At 37.9% G+C, this 14183-nt stretch overlaps 1 long non-coding RNA gene across 1 annotated transcript in view; it reads left to right on the top strand.

Moving 5' to 3' along the window:
• The window catches only part of LOC107287348, an 84011-nt gene that overhangs the window by 64802 nt on the left and 5026 nt on the right, over positions 1-14183 (top strand). Inside the window, exon 2 of the long non-coding RNA XR_001548868.1 lies at positions 9617-9700. This is a non-coding gene — a long non-coding RNA (uncharacterized LOC107287348). The remainder of the gene's footprint in view (positions 1-9616; positions 9701-14183) is intronic.

The raw sequence follows: 14183 nt of genomic DNA, 5'->3' as shown, positions 1-14183 counted from the left end.
AAGTATTAATACCACTTTACAATGCCTTGGTAAGGCCACACTTGGAATACTGCATCCAGTTTTGGTCACCACGATGTAAAAAAGATGCTGAGACTCTAGAAAGAGTACAGAGAAGAGCAACAAAGATGATTAGGGGACTGGAGGCTAAAACATATAAGGAACGGTTGCTGGAATTGGGTATGTCTAGTTTAACGAAGAGCAGGACGAGGGGGGACATGAGAGCAGTGTTCCAATATCTCAGGGGCTGCCACAAAGAAGAGGGAGTCAGGCTATTCTCCAAAGCGCCTGAAGGCAGGACAAGAAGCAACGGGTGGAAACTAACCAAAGAGAGAAGCAACCTAGAACTAAGGAGAAACTTCCTGACAGTTAGAACAATTAACCAGTGGAACAACCTGCCTCGAGAAGCGGTGAATGCGCCAACACTGGAAGTTTTTAAGAAGAAACTGGACAGCCATTTGTCCTAAATGGTGTAGGGTTTCCTGCCTGAGCAGGAGGTTGGACTAGATGACCTCCGGGGTCCCTTCCAACTTTATTATTATTATTATAACACAAACAGAGTTAATTAAATGAGGTCTCCCAGAGCAACTGAATGTTCACAAGAATAAACACACACACACATACACACTTCAAGTGTCACCCTAGAATCAGCACATAGACATTTCAAGCTCCCTCTTTTAAAATCTGCTGCCGTACCCCATTTCTCTGCAGCCTGCCCCTAAAAGTAAACTGTTTTGCTTTTAGAAATAAATATTACTTATTTCCTTATAGCCCTTCTGGATCTCATTTTTATTTATACTTGTGCAACCCCAAATTAGTGTTCTGACCCAGTGGATGGCCCTTAAGATTCAAATAAATAAAATAAAGTGCAAAGTGCAATAAAGAACATCATACTAGCTCTCTGAGTGCTTGCTCCAAAGGAATTTAGAGATACTCAATGATATAGTCCTGAATAAAGTTTCTTTTTCACAAACCAGGAGACCAATCTACACTGGAACTATTTACTGTATGTCTTACGTAAAAATAGCTCAATATATTTTTGCTTCATCATATCTTTAGAGATTTTGCCCTTCAGAATATGAAAATCTTAGGAGCCACAGCAAAAGGAATGATTCATGCATTGATTTGGCAGCAAGACTAAATTATGCCTCTTCTATCCATGTTTATCCTTGTTAAATGAGGAATGGCAAAGAGGTGAGTTTCTAGGCATTTGGTAGGTTAATGTTTGCTAGACCACCTTGCCGTATAAGGAACTGAGGAAAGCAGAAGGAAGATCTATTCTTCTCCTAGCTTCCTGTTCTCCAGAATAATAATACAGATAAGGATGATACGGTTTCTCTTTTCTCAAGACATGGCTTGTCTCTTAATAAGCTTTTTTCAAAACTTTTGTTTCTATCAACGGGGTGACTAAAACATAGATGGGGGGGGAAGGGAAGAGTACTTTTCCACTGTTTCAGTAAATGCATTTATGGAGTCATTCTTTGGGATATTTCCTAATCCTTTTATAGCAAATTAATTGCTTTGGGACATTTCAGACTGATCACTTTATTTGGCTATTAAACCTTCTTTGGATGGAATGGAAACAATGTGCTCTTTGCCCTGCTTTATGCACTCTGACTGGGTAAACACCAAGGTGACTAAAGTGTGTCAAAGGGGAATATGCTCCTTTTAAGAACCTGGGACTAAGGTGGCTTCCAGCATTCGATTTGAGGCACTGCCACGAAGGCAAAGCAGCCATATCTGAACCACAACAATGCACCCCCCCCCCCTGCAGATTAACTTCCTAGGAAAAAAGGCCCTTCCCCAATCAAGGTTCCCAGGGTGTTTTAGTTCTCTCTAGGAACCAGACATTAGAGTGGCTCCTTTCCAACATTTTTCATTTCATCTCCCCTCTCTGCTCCTCTTTTTCTATTTTCTCTACCCAATGGTAATAATAATAATAATCATCATCATCATCATCATCATCATCATCATCATCATCATCATCATCATCATCATCATCATCATCATCATCATCATCATCTGCCTATCCCAGGTCCTGGGTAAGGACTCGATAGGTAGACAAAATGCCAAATCCAGTCTGAACATCTGGCTGACTGTGCGATGATCCATAATAATAATAATAATAATAATAAAGTTGGAAGGGACCTTGGAGGTCATCTAGTCCAACCCCCTGCTCAAGCAGGTAACCCTATACCATTTCGGACAAATGGCTGTCCAGTCTCTTCTTAAAAACTTCCAGTGTTGGAACATTCACCGCTTCTGGAGGCAGATTGTTCCACTGGTTAATTGGTGGATCTTTCTTCGTTTTGGGTTGTGTATGGGAAATATGGAAACAAAGTTTTACAGACTGCCAATATCTTAATACAGAAACAGTTCAAGTACAGTTTTTGCCTAAACTGGACTGGAAGTTATTCTTTTTCTTTTGGGGCCACATGAAACTTTTTCCTAATGTTGCAGTCCTATTCATTGGAGAGTATCTTAGAAAACATCTTTCATGTCCCTCTGCCATCTCTTCTTTTTTTTTATTTTAAACACCCGCACCCTCATGCTTGATGCCCTATTTTTGAAAACATCTCAAACCACAGTCAAAACTTGCAAGTTTCTTTGTAGGTGAGAAACAGAAGTGGAAAGGAACTAAACAGGTTTTGATATAAACAACACTAGGTAAATAAACTTCAGATTTTGGAATTATATTGAAGAAAGCACTGATAACTTTGAAAAAGCCCTTCCCTATCACTCCAGATCCTCTGTTCAGAGCTGTCATTGTGTTTTTCCTTGGAGATTAATATTTTAAAGATAAAGAGGCAGATTAGAAATGGTTGTTTGCTCTGTTTGAGCAAGAGTCACCTTGTTTTGTTAAATCACCAGGATGAAAAAAAGGGGGGAGGGAGGGAGTAAGGTGAATCAGCTTGCCAGGTAGCAAGATAGGAGCCACTTCAGCTTTCTGTGTTCTCTTCAAAAAATGCCAAAACACACAATTCAGGCAACAACAACAAAAAAAGACTTGCCTTTGAAACAGCCTAACTTCCTATGAAGAAACATGAATAACCACTTCTAGTTTCCAACAGGAAGTGTGGGTTAATTCATATGTGAAGAGGAAGTTTAATTTCCTGCCTCCCCAGGAGTTAGTAACATTGACCTTCTTGTCTTTCAAAGAACTTCACTGAAATAGCAATTGAAAAAATTCCGCCTGGAACTGAGCAAGTCACACTTGACTGTCCTGGGCCATTGAAGTATGGAGGACCTATTACTGTAAACAGACACAAACAGAAAGTGCAGGCAAGATAGGTCACGGGGACAGCATACCATGTGGAAATTCGCTCCACTCCAAGTCTGGGGAGTGTGTGAAAAGGGCTAGAAGAATCACTGGCCTGCAGAAGAGCTTCATTGGCACTCCTTCATTTAATGCAGAAAATTCTAGAGCTACAGCATTTTCACCAGATGCTGTTGGGCTTCTTTCTGAAAACCTGGACTAAGGAAGAGCCCACCCACACTGCAGCTCAGTAGTTCCCTTCTTAAACTGCTCTTATGAAAGTTCTCCTAATGTTTAACCCAGTTCCGATAATGTAACCCCAAAAGTCTTATCTTATGGGACAACAGAGAAGGGGGTTTACATATTTTCTATGATTAGAAGAGTCCTTGTTATTCCTTGTAAGTCCAATTATCTTGATTCCTATGTAGTCATTTCTTTCTCCAGACTAACAGAATTAGTTCATTTAAACCATTCTCTTTATGGACAGCAAACTATATATTTATTGACTGTACATTTTCTATATTCTCTATGGAAAGTACATTGCCCCAAAATAGGACTGCAAATAAGCTGGATGAAAGCACAGTATCCTATTAATGTTAGTTCTTGAGACCTGGACAGTACTGTTCTACCAATGTAGCCTAAAACTGCATTAACCTTTCTTGCAACTGCTCATGACTTCATTTCCTATATTTTATAGGGCTTGGGGATTGCTGTCTGGAACTCTAAGCTCCCCCTATGGAATTCTCTCTAGGAATTAAGGGTGGAGCTCAGAGGAGCATGAATCAGTGCAAGTTTAGAACCAGAGAAAACAAACCTTACTTTCTTTCCAGAAGACTTATGCAATAAAGAAACATCACAGAATTTTCTCGAGAGAAAATTTCTTTCTACAGAAATGTCATTGTTTGCTTTATCAAGATAATTCCTTCAAAAGGGAATTGTACAGAGCAACTGGAAAGTTTCCTCCGTCTTTAAAAATATTCTCATCCCATTTTCTCTAGTACCTATAAGGAAAATTAATTCTTTAAACCCTTAATGGAAATATTATAGATTTACATTATGGACTATTTTTCACATTAGATTAAGGCAAGGACAGGCTTAGGGAAGCATAGATAATGTTCATTTGAAAGCCTCTGGAGCATGAGTGGTTTTACAATGCCATCCCCAGGAGAGAGTACATTTTAGCCCTTGGGAAAGAGAGTTTAAAAGATCAGATGGTGTGCTGCATCTCAAGCAGGTTCAATGCATCAATACTTACCTTTTATTAGCAAATAGTTAGTAAAAACCATGCTGCTGAAAGTCAATAATTTTACTGCTGAATTTTAAGGACATGATCTCAAAGCCTGGAGACTCCAACTTGGGAGCAAATGCTTACCAGCTATGAGTTGACCAAACTTGCACTAATTTGAACTTGAAATTTGAAATGATTCAATGTACAGAAAGACTCTGTTACTGGCAGTCAAATTCGCATAGATTCCCATCAACAGTCTTTGACTTCCATGATATGCATTCAAGCTATGGCAATCTATATACATCTGGGCTTTGTGCAATGTAAGGACTATTTGATCTAAGATCAATATAGTAGCCTGGTGTCTTCCATTGTTGGGAACTGACAGACTTAAGAATGGTTGAGAAAGGTTCCCAACGTTTGGTTCAGAGATCACTGGTGGTTGAAAGATATGGTAGGTGGTTTCTTGGTGCAAAAGAGAATGTTATAGACTATCAAGGCTGACTCATAATGCACCTCCACTCGCAGCATGACAACAGAAATGGAGGAGAATGCTTGGAATGTATTGGGAGCTGGAAGGGAGGTGAGGAATTCATGTGAGCCATTTGCAGACTGAGAAGATCCTGATACTTCAAGACCGTGAGATGGGAACCTTCCAAAGGCACAGACTGTTTTCCCAAAATAAAAAGAATGTGTTGGATTGGTGGACAATGGACAATGGGTGGCCCAGATGGGGAAATTAACTATGCTGTTTTTCGCATGAAATCCTCAGAGCTAGCTTCGCTTCTTCTGTGCCTGTATGGTTCTATCAGTAAAGTTATACTGTTGGTAAAATAATGTCCCAGGAGTTTCCTTTGCTGCATATACCAATGGGACAATTGACATATACATATTAATGAACAAACTCTTTTGAGAATGTTAAATCGTGCAAGATTTAGATATTCTCAGCCAAAATCTCTTAATATTTCTGGTGGGAACATAAAACCATGGGCTTAGTAATTTCATGAGATTTCAGTCATATTATTATTATTTTTTAAACACATTGATTAATTAATGCAGTTCCATTTGGGAGAGGGACACATTTGCCATGATGCATGCTAGAAATGCTTTATTACTGAACTCTAGCTAGAGGATCTTCAAAAGCTTTTGGTGGTGATGCTCTGGTCCGCATAAATGGAAAGACTGGGAAGTGCTTTTAAAGAGCACCTGAACCTTTATTGAATATCTTTTTGAAAATATCTCTTTGGGGTCTTTCTCCCTATTTAGATTATCTTCATCCAGGTAGAAGACAGAGAAAGGCAAGGTAAAGAAGCCTATCACAAAATTGCAATGGGATTTTTCTGGAGATTCTGCAATTTGCTTCAATTAATCATCTGCATTACCTATATCTACCTGGCCAAATCCTAGGTAGAAAGACAACTGAATTAATTGGGACTTTGTTTTGTTTAATCAGGTTCAGAAGTCTGCTCTAATCAGACGGTTTTGGTATCCAGAGACCACTCAAAAGCTTGAGCTATATTTTTTCCTAGACCTCCAACCAACCTCCTTGGCTGAGCACTTTCTCTCTACGTGTCAGTGTTCAGAAAGAGCAACAGGAAAATATTTCTGCCTTATGGTTACAATAAGGATATGATTGTGCACATGGGACTACTAAGTTCTAAATTTATCCTGTCTCTAATTTGTCTGGATCATAAATGTTTTAAGTGTGTCCTATGCATTTAAACTGAACATGCATTAATGTATAACATCCAGCCAAATTACAAAGGGCTCACAGCTGTGTTACGTTGCATAAGTTTGTCATGCTAAAGATATTAAACTAGCACAAACAAACACCATTCCCTCCCACTTGAATGATTTCCCCCCCCCTCAAGTTGGAACAATTAAATATGAGTCAGTCTGAAAAAAATATATTTTTATTCTACTTTTTTCCTATCTTTCTTCTAAGCCACATATTGCATTGTTCTGTTCACATATATTATGATAATAAAATGAGAGAGAGTGTGAGGGGGAGAGAGTGTGTGTGTTAGTGCATTGCACTAAGCCAGAATGTGGTCTGGTTTTCACTTAATATGTTGTGTCATGCTGCCAATAGAAATGGTAAGGGAGGATTGTGTTGTTGGGTTCTTGGTGTTCCCTGAGCTTGCTTCTCTTCCTGCAGATGTTTTTTTTTTTACCAAGATAGGTAACATCACCAGTGCATGGAGGAGTGCTGTTTTCTGGCTGTTTATATGTGAGAACTTGTCCTACCAACTCTGATTGGGGTATTATTTCCTTGATTGCTTTTTGGGTGGGGTATTGTTTCTTCTTTGATTGTTCATATTTATCTAGTGCTGGTTCCTGCTTATCTGGGTACTGTTTAATAGATGGTGCAATGAGGAAGAGTATATTTAGGTCTATTTATCTCTTTCCTTGATCTTAGCTTTCTTTCTTTCTTTCTTTCTTGAATGGCTCATAGATGGAACTTATCTCAATTATCTGTTATTTGTTAACGGCTGATTCATCTAAGTGCCCTGCTGTAGGAATTATGGATCTGACTTGTTCTGAAACTGTAGTTGAACTTGTGGTTGAACTATGTGGGGCAATAGGCAGAAAACAGAGAGGACACATCCACAAACATGAAGTAGCAGTCAGAAGATATTATGAAAACTCCTTAATCTCACAATATACTGACAATAAATGTTAAGCTGGGGATGGGAGAGTTCTAGAGGATGTTTTCCACTCAAGAAACAGTTCATGTTTTTTTTTCTCTTTTCTTAACATATTAAATATGCTTAACATATTACATATGCCTTTCAGGAAATTGTTGAAGTCTTGGTTGTCCTCTTAGGCCTTGGAGACATGTTTGTGAAGACTTCTTTTCCATTTTGGTTTGTTTGGTTTAATTTAGTTTGGTTTTTTATTGTTCTTCTCATCTGTTGTATTTTTTCTTTTAATAAATTGGTTTTTAGTTGTAAGCTACCCAGAATTGTTTGGAAATTGGGTCGTCAAATAAATAATAGACTGCAAAATGTTTTTTGATTGATATGGCTAGGAATTCTCTGGGGTAATTACACCTTAAATATAATTGAACTCAGTGTGGCATAATTTTCACTAGACATGCATAAGATTACATTGTACATTTACTCCCAAGGAGGTCTCTTAACTATAGATGATATACTTTCTACAAAAGCACAGAGGGGGTACATATGCGCCTTCCTAGCCAACTTTCATCAGTTGTACTCTGAAATTAATTTGTTGTCCAGTTCAGAGGAGCATGATTCTTTTTATTTGGATGAACTAAAAAGAAAGTTATCTTTTGGGTTTTTTAGTATTTCTCATGGCAGATGATGAAAAAAACAATATTAAAAAAATGAACTGTGGGCCAAAAAAGTATGTAACTAAATGACCTAATTGAATGCTTGTAACTGGGTCTCCTCCATCATGACTGAGTCATGACAAATTTTATGTAACAATCCTACTAGCTCTCTGGGTTTGACAGCTTTCTTTTTCCTTTTCTTTGTCTTTATCTCACATACAGAGTAGCAAATTCAGCCAGAGTTGATCCACACAAAATAACCTGTGATTCAGCACCACTTCGTCTTTGGAAAGTACCCCTTAAAAGTTCTAATATATGATTCTACAAATCAGATGTTATTAATAATTGTAGGTAGAATTCAAACTAAATTACTTGCACTTTTTAAAAAATATATAAATGAAATTATAATATCTTACATTAGTCTCAGTGTAACTGTATTACAACCAACTTTTTCTCTACCCTACTTTGTTTATTAAGAGTGGGAACTTGTAGGCCTCCAGAAGTTGCTGAACTGCAATTTCAGCATTTCTAATCATAATCTTTGTTTGGTAGGCATTGGAATCACATTAGGAGGACCATAAGTTCCCCACAGTTACTACATCATATTATGGTAGCATTGAGGCAGGAAATTTAGACCATCAATTCCACTTTGGGAATTGAGAGTGCAAATCTCCACAGGAAAGCATCTCTGAAACTTTTTCAATTATGTCCCCTTGTTAAAGGATCCCATGGGGGACAAAAAAACCCCACTTCCTCTGGTAATTAATTCTACTATTGAATTACTGTAATTCTTCAATTGAAGAATTGTTAAAGACTTTTTCCAAACATTCAACTAGAATCTACCTTTCTGAAATTTAACACCATTATTCCACATCTGACAATATGACTCAACAAACACTGGTTGATCTTAGTATTTTGTCTCTCTCTCTGTCTCTCTCTCTCTCTCTCTGTCTCTCTCTCTCTCTCTGTCTCTCTCTCTCTCTCTCTGTGTGTGTGTGTGTGTGTGTGTGTGTAACATGCCTTTGGATACTTGAAAAGTACTATTATATCTCTTTTCAGTCCTTTTTCTCTAGGCTAAAATCACCTTGTTTCTTTAAGTCTCTCTTCACAGAACTTATGGACACCTTATCACCGTCATTGCCTTCCTTCCTTCCTGTTTCAATTTGCTGTCTTATGAAATACAGAAGGAATTTGTATTGGCCTGGTATGGTATTATATTATGCCATGTTTTTTGCATTTTTATAATTCTTGTCTCTTTATAACAACTGTTCACTTTGTAGCCTTGGTAAATTAATCAATTCCTTTTCTTACTTCTAACAAATATTATGAGACACTCTAAGTTTGAAATATTTCAATGGAAGCTCCTGTAACTAAGCAAGAATGACCTCAGTAATTAAATGGATGCCTTGTGGACTTCACTTCTGTATAGACAAAATTCAACAGTGGACCTCGCTCTCTTTATTAAGGCAGGATATGGAAAAAGAGAGTAAGTTTCTCTCTACTGGCACCAGTTTTGAACTCTAAAGTCCAGACTTTGTCATTATCTGCCAAAGGGGGGTGCAGGGCAGGCTTTCAGGAGAACTGTAAATATCACAGACTAGCAAACTGTAAACTTGTCTTGCATGTCTAACAAGTTAAAAAGGAACGGAATGCATTCCAGCTGGCATCCTTGCAAGCCTTCAGACTGCAGCCATTTATTCAAGGTAAAAGGAAGGAGAAGGAGCCGCAAACGAGAACAGCAACAGCCTGAGTTTTCCACTGCAGGGTGCTGGCAGACAGCAGATCTCTAGGCTTTGTACAGCCAATAAAGCCCTTAATAAAATCATACTTTCTTGCTTTGCAGCTCAAGCTGTTCATGCCTTACATCTCTAAGAAGCCAAATCCAGACCAAGTAATCCACAGCAAACTGAACTCATTGGCAATGTCGGTATGGTACCATAAGTAATGTTCCTCAGATTTTTCTGCTTAGTTTATGTGTTGGACTGAACTATTTTCAAGACCATCGCTCTCTCTCTCTCTCTCTCTCTCTCTCACACACACACACACACACACACACACTCACAAATGCACCAAAGAGTGCATAATGAAATGATAAAGATAACCACTGACTGTTATCTTTTCTTAGACTGTCACTTTGATGTATTCTAGGAAGTGAAAGAGGAAGTGGTCATCTCTGCACTGCTGTCAAGAACACAGCTGTCTATCCCACCTAAATAAATAAATAAATAAACTTGGCCTAATGCTGTACTACAAATACCATTTTAATTTTTTCCAATGTCTTAGAGGAACATTATATCAGGAGCATTAAAATCAGGGGTCTTCAAACTTGGCCCTTTTATGACTTGTGGACTTCAACTCCCACAATTCCTCAGCCAGCGTGCCTCAGCCAGTCCACAAGTCATAAAAGGGCCAAGTTTGAAGACCCCTGATTAAAATGATGGTTGACTTGGTTTTGGATGTTGGGAAGTTCCCTGAAGATATTGAGGAACTACAACCTCTGGATGATAGAGAGTGGCCTCTCCTCATTTGCTAAACGAGGAGTATTCTTTAGTATATTGAGGAGCTGAGGGAAGTGAAATGACAAAAGAGACATCTAAAATAATGTGGATGAAAACAAGGAGAATATGTGACTGGACATGGGCATAAGTTCTGATCGAATCTATAGCATGATGGTAAAAATGGTAAAGCATAGCATAATGATCCACAAGTTCAAAGAAATCCTAAATTATATTGTCAGTCATTCTCCCAGCCAATTACAATTCCCAGCTAAAATGGATGATTTTTCTCTGGAAAATAATAAGTCAAAAGATCACCTTCCCCAATAGGGTGCAGTTCATATTAGAAAAGTTATTCTTGAAGGACATTTTGCAGATCCAGTAATGGTGGAGAAGTATTAGGGTGAGTTAGTCTGATACATACCAGCTGAACTGAAGTGATCCTGTGTTTTGCACACCAACACAAGGGCTTAAGCTGAAGTTGCTGGGCTTCCGGTTTTTAATTCTCCACATTATTTTTTCACCANATGGAAATTACTTTATAGCTATGTTTCCACAAGGAGGCAAACACTACCTTATATCTAGCTGAAAAATGCATTCAGGTGGGACACTTTGCTGAAGGAGAACTGGGAAGTTATGAATTTTGCCTGAAAATTTAGACCAACCTTTGACTAATCCCTTTTGAAATAAGAATCCAGGTGGAAAGGTTTAACCAAGGTTTAAACTAGTTTAGTTTTCCAAGTGATGTATTTTACTATAACTATAGATTTTGGTGCCATTTTGTATACATTTTGTATATTTTCATCTTTACATGTGAAGAAGCAGTCTAATAATGAAGATGTGTTGAGTTACTAGTTTCAAAATCTCACAAAGCTTGCCAGTACTTGGAGACTGTAAATGGTGTAATTTAAAACATCTGGCGAACACCAGTTCTCCTAGGCCTGCATTGTGATCTTCCTTTGGTTTTTGTGTTGTTTTTCATACAAAAGGTTAATCATTCCTACTTCCCTTCACATTTTCTGGATTGCTCCACACCATTAGGAATAGATTTTAAAATCCACATGTCACAAAGAACATCGTCACTGAAATTTAATGGGGAATTATTTACTTGGGTGGCTAGCAAGAATTAAAAACATAAAAATACATAAAAATAAGCAAAGAACCATATAATACCAGGAACAATAGCATTTATCACATATTAATGGCTCCTTCAACATCCTGGCCATGTCCAAGTAATTATGAAAAATCCTATTCATAGCAACCATTAGCCTTCTACCCAGTGAGGAACATGGGAAAAAACAACACACAGGAAAACTAGCAACAAATCCGGATTTGTCACCAAATGTGTCCCCCAAAAGGAAGGTTGCTTGATTTTTCCCGAAGATACCTCTACCTTATGGCTCTTCATGCTACATCTTGACACATTCCAAGGGCAAGACAATGTTAGTTGCCTAGTTTAGATAGGAGCTGAAGTTTTTGAGATTTCCTAATTAAAAATTAGAAAGAAAGGATGCATGATTGGGCTACAGCTGAGTCTTGTTCTGCACCGAGAATGGACTTTGAGTCAAGGGAAACATCTAGTCTTTGCTAAGATGATTCTCAATACCAGGTCACTTTTAGCAATTTATATCAAGCGGCTTCTGGTGGCTGAGCACTCCTTGCTCTCTGAAATGCACACAGAGGTCGCAGGATTGGGCTGAATGGACTGAATTCCGGTTGCAGGTTGAACTCACTGAGACTGGGATCAAGCGTATGGACTGGATGCTGTGGTTTGGGTCTTGCATCAGGCTCCCTGAGTGCCTTTATTTGATTTTCCTCCTGGTTGGAAAATGTTTCCTTAGATCGGGACAAAATTCTCATTGCAAGCATTCTTAGACACACTCATTGATTGACTTCACATTTTACATTTTTAGCTGCACATTTGAAAATATAAAGTGTATGNATGGTGGGCCACAGACTGGAAAAGATTGGGACTTGGTGAGGAAAATCAGCTGAAGGAGATTAACAACTCTCTACTGTATCCTTATTGTGGCTGAGTCATAGGCACATGAAGAGGTGGGCATATTTAGTACATTTTTCCTGAACTAGAAATAAATTATACAGTGTTCAGAAATTGTTCCTGTATTAGAAAAAGAAAGTTTAGTTGTCCTGCCCACACCATAGATCTGAGAGACTCCAGTCAATTAAGATGAAAGAGGAGATGAAAGTAATATAATATGTAGGTGGTAAGACATCACACATCTGCATGCAACCCAACAGCCAGAAAAGAATCAGATCGAACACTGGATAGCTGGAGCTAATTTACGTGGGTTAACATCTCAAAACAATTTGGCAATTGTTCTACAAGAGAGGGGTGAGGAATTTATAGGTGGAGGCTGTGAATATTATAGAAGACACTCTTACTTTTCTGCTAAGAATTTGAGTACCGGTTGAACCTGAATGCAGAAATAAGGGCTCTGAACAAAATAACAAAATATCTGACAGACGAATATTAAGGAAATGTTTTTGAGAAATATCACTGTGAAGTGACGAATAATAGGCTGAAGAAACAAATCCTGTTTTTTTTCTAATTTACCAGTGAGAGTATTGCTTGATTTCTGGTCTTGGTATACATCATGCTCCACATTTAAGCTTTGAAGACATCTTTTTAAGGGGGGAAAGGGTCTGCATATGGATTGGCATGTAGTTGCTTCCCCTCTTTCAGCCCAACTCACCTCACAAGGTAGTTGCTGTGAGAAACTAGGACCAGGAAGGGCTATTATGTATGTTCACAGCCTTGAGTGATTTACTAAAATAATAAAATGGAAGGGGGGAGGGGAGGGCAAGGGAGATATTTTGGAAACTTTTGAGCATAGCTATTGAGCAATACTAGGGTACTTCCTTGAGGGTTTTGTACCATTTTAGGATAGGCTCAGGAAATCTCTAATTTCACCATGTTGGATACGATAGAGAACTGAGTGTTTTGTTTGTATGTTTTCTACAATCGCCCATCTCAGTGAATGATTTTGGGGGGCTTAAAATTATTTATGCCTAATCCAAAGAGAGAGCAGCCCATTCCAAAATAATGTGAATACTATCCCTTAGTCCAGTGAGCTATTTAGTAACAGCTCTCAATATCTTGTCTAGATTTAATTTCACTCATATACTTTATCTCTATAATTAGAACTATTGATATAAATGGGTGGTTTCAAAATTGTCAGTGCACTATGATTTCACTTCCACGGTTGCAGGGATTTTTAAATGAAATAGAGGCTTCTGGCTTTGCAGCTGGAATGCTTCCATTCATAGTAACTTCCCATATATTTTTTTTATAAATCATCTGACACATTGGAAAATACAGAGGATAGAGTTAGCAGTGTATTTTATTTTATTTATTTTATTTCCTTTTGGCATGAAGTTTTTATGATTTCAGAACCAAAGGTAACTCACAAGGGATGAGGTTCTACTTGAATAAGTAGTTTGTACTTTATATTCTTCTGTTACTCATCCCTCATCAGTTTGATTCATATAGCTGATTTTTCTCAGTTCAACACAATATTCTGACTTAAAATAATATGAATTGATTCAAACTGAAATTTAGTTTAGAGAAATGTACATTCAACTCTGATGATTCAGTTTAAGAAAAAAAAATGGAAGCTCAACTGAATTGTCTTCAACAAAATTTCTAAATCAAATCTTCACAGAGTGAGCACTGGTTGATTTGTAATGGAAAAGCATGTGTGCTAATTGCCCCAAGATATTCTTTGTGTCTTCTTTATGCTTCAGGATAAATAGAGGTAAAAGTAATTGCATTTTAATTTTAAAGAACCTGGTGAAGAACTGGATGATAAAAAGGGTGTGGTATGAAAGTGACTCTCATCTTCTTATCACATGTGACTTGTATATTCATACCATATACATACATAAACAATGGCT

The sequence above is a fragment of the Protobothrops mucrosquamatus genome, unplaced genomic scaffold (genome assembly GCF_001527695.2).
Source record: "Protobothrops mucrosquamatus isolate PMUCROS unplaced genomic scaffold, P.Mucros_1.0 scaffold380, whole genome shotgun sequence".
NCBI lineage: Eukaryota > Metazoa > Chordata > Lepidosauria > Squamata > Viperidae > Protobothrops > Protobothrops mucrosquamatus.
This window is presented reverse-complemented; position numbering and strand designations above follow the sequence as displayed.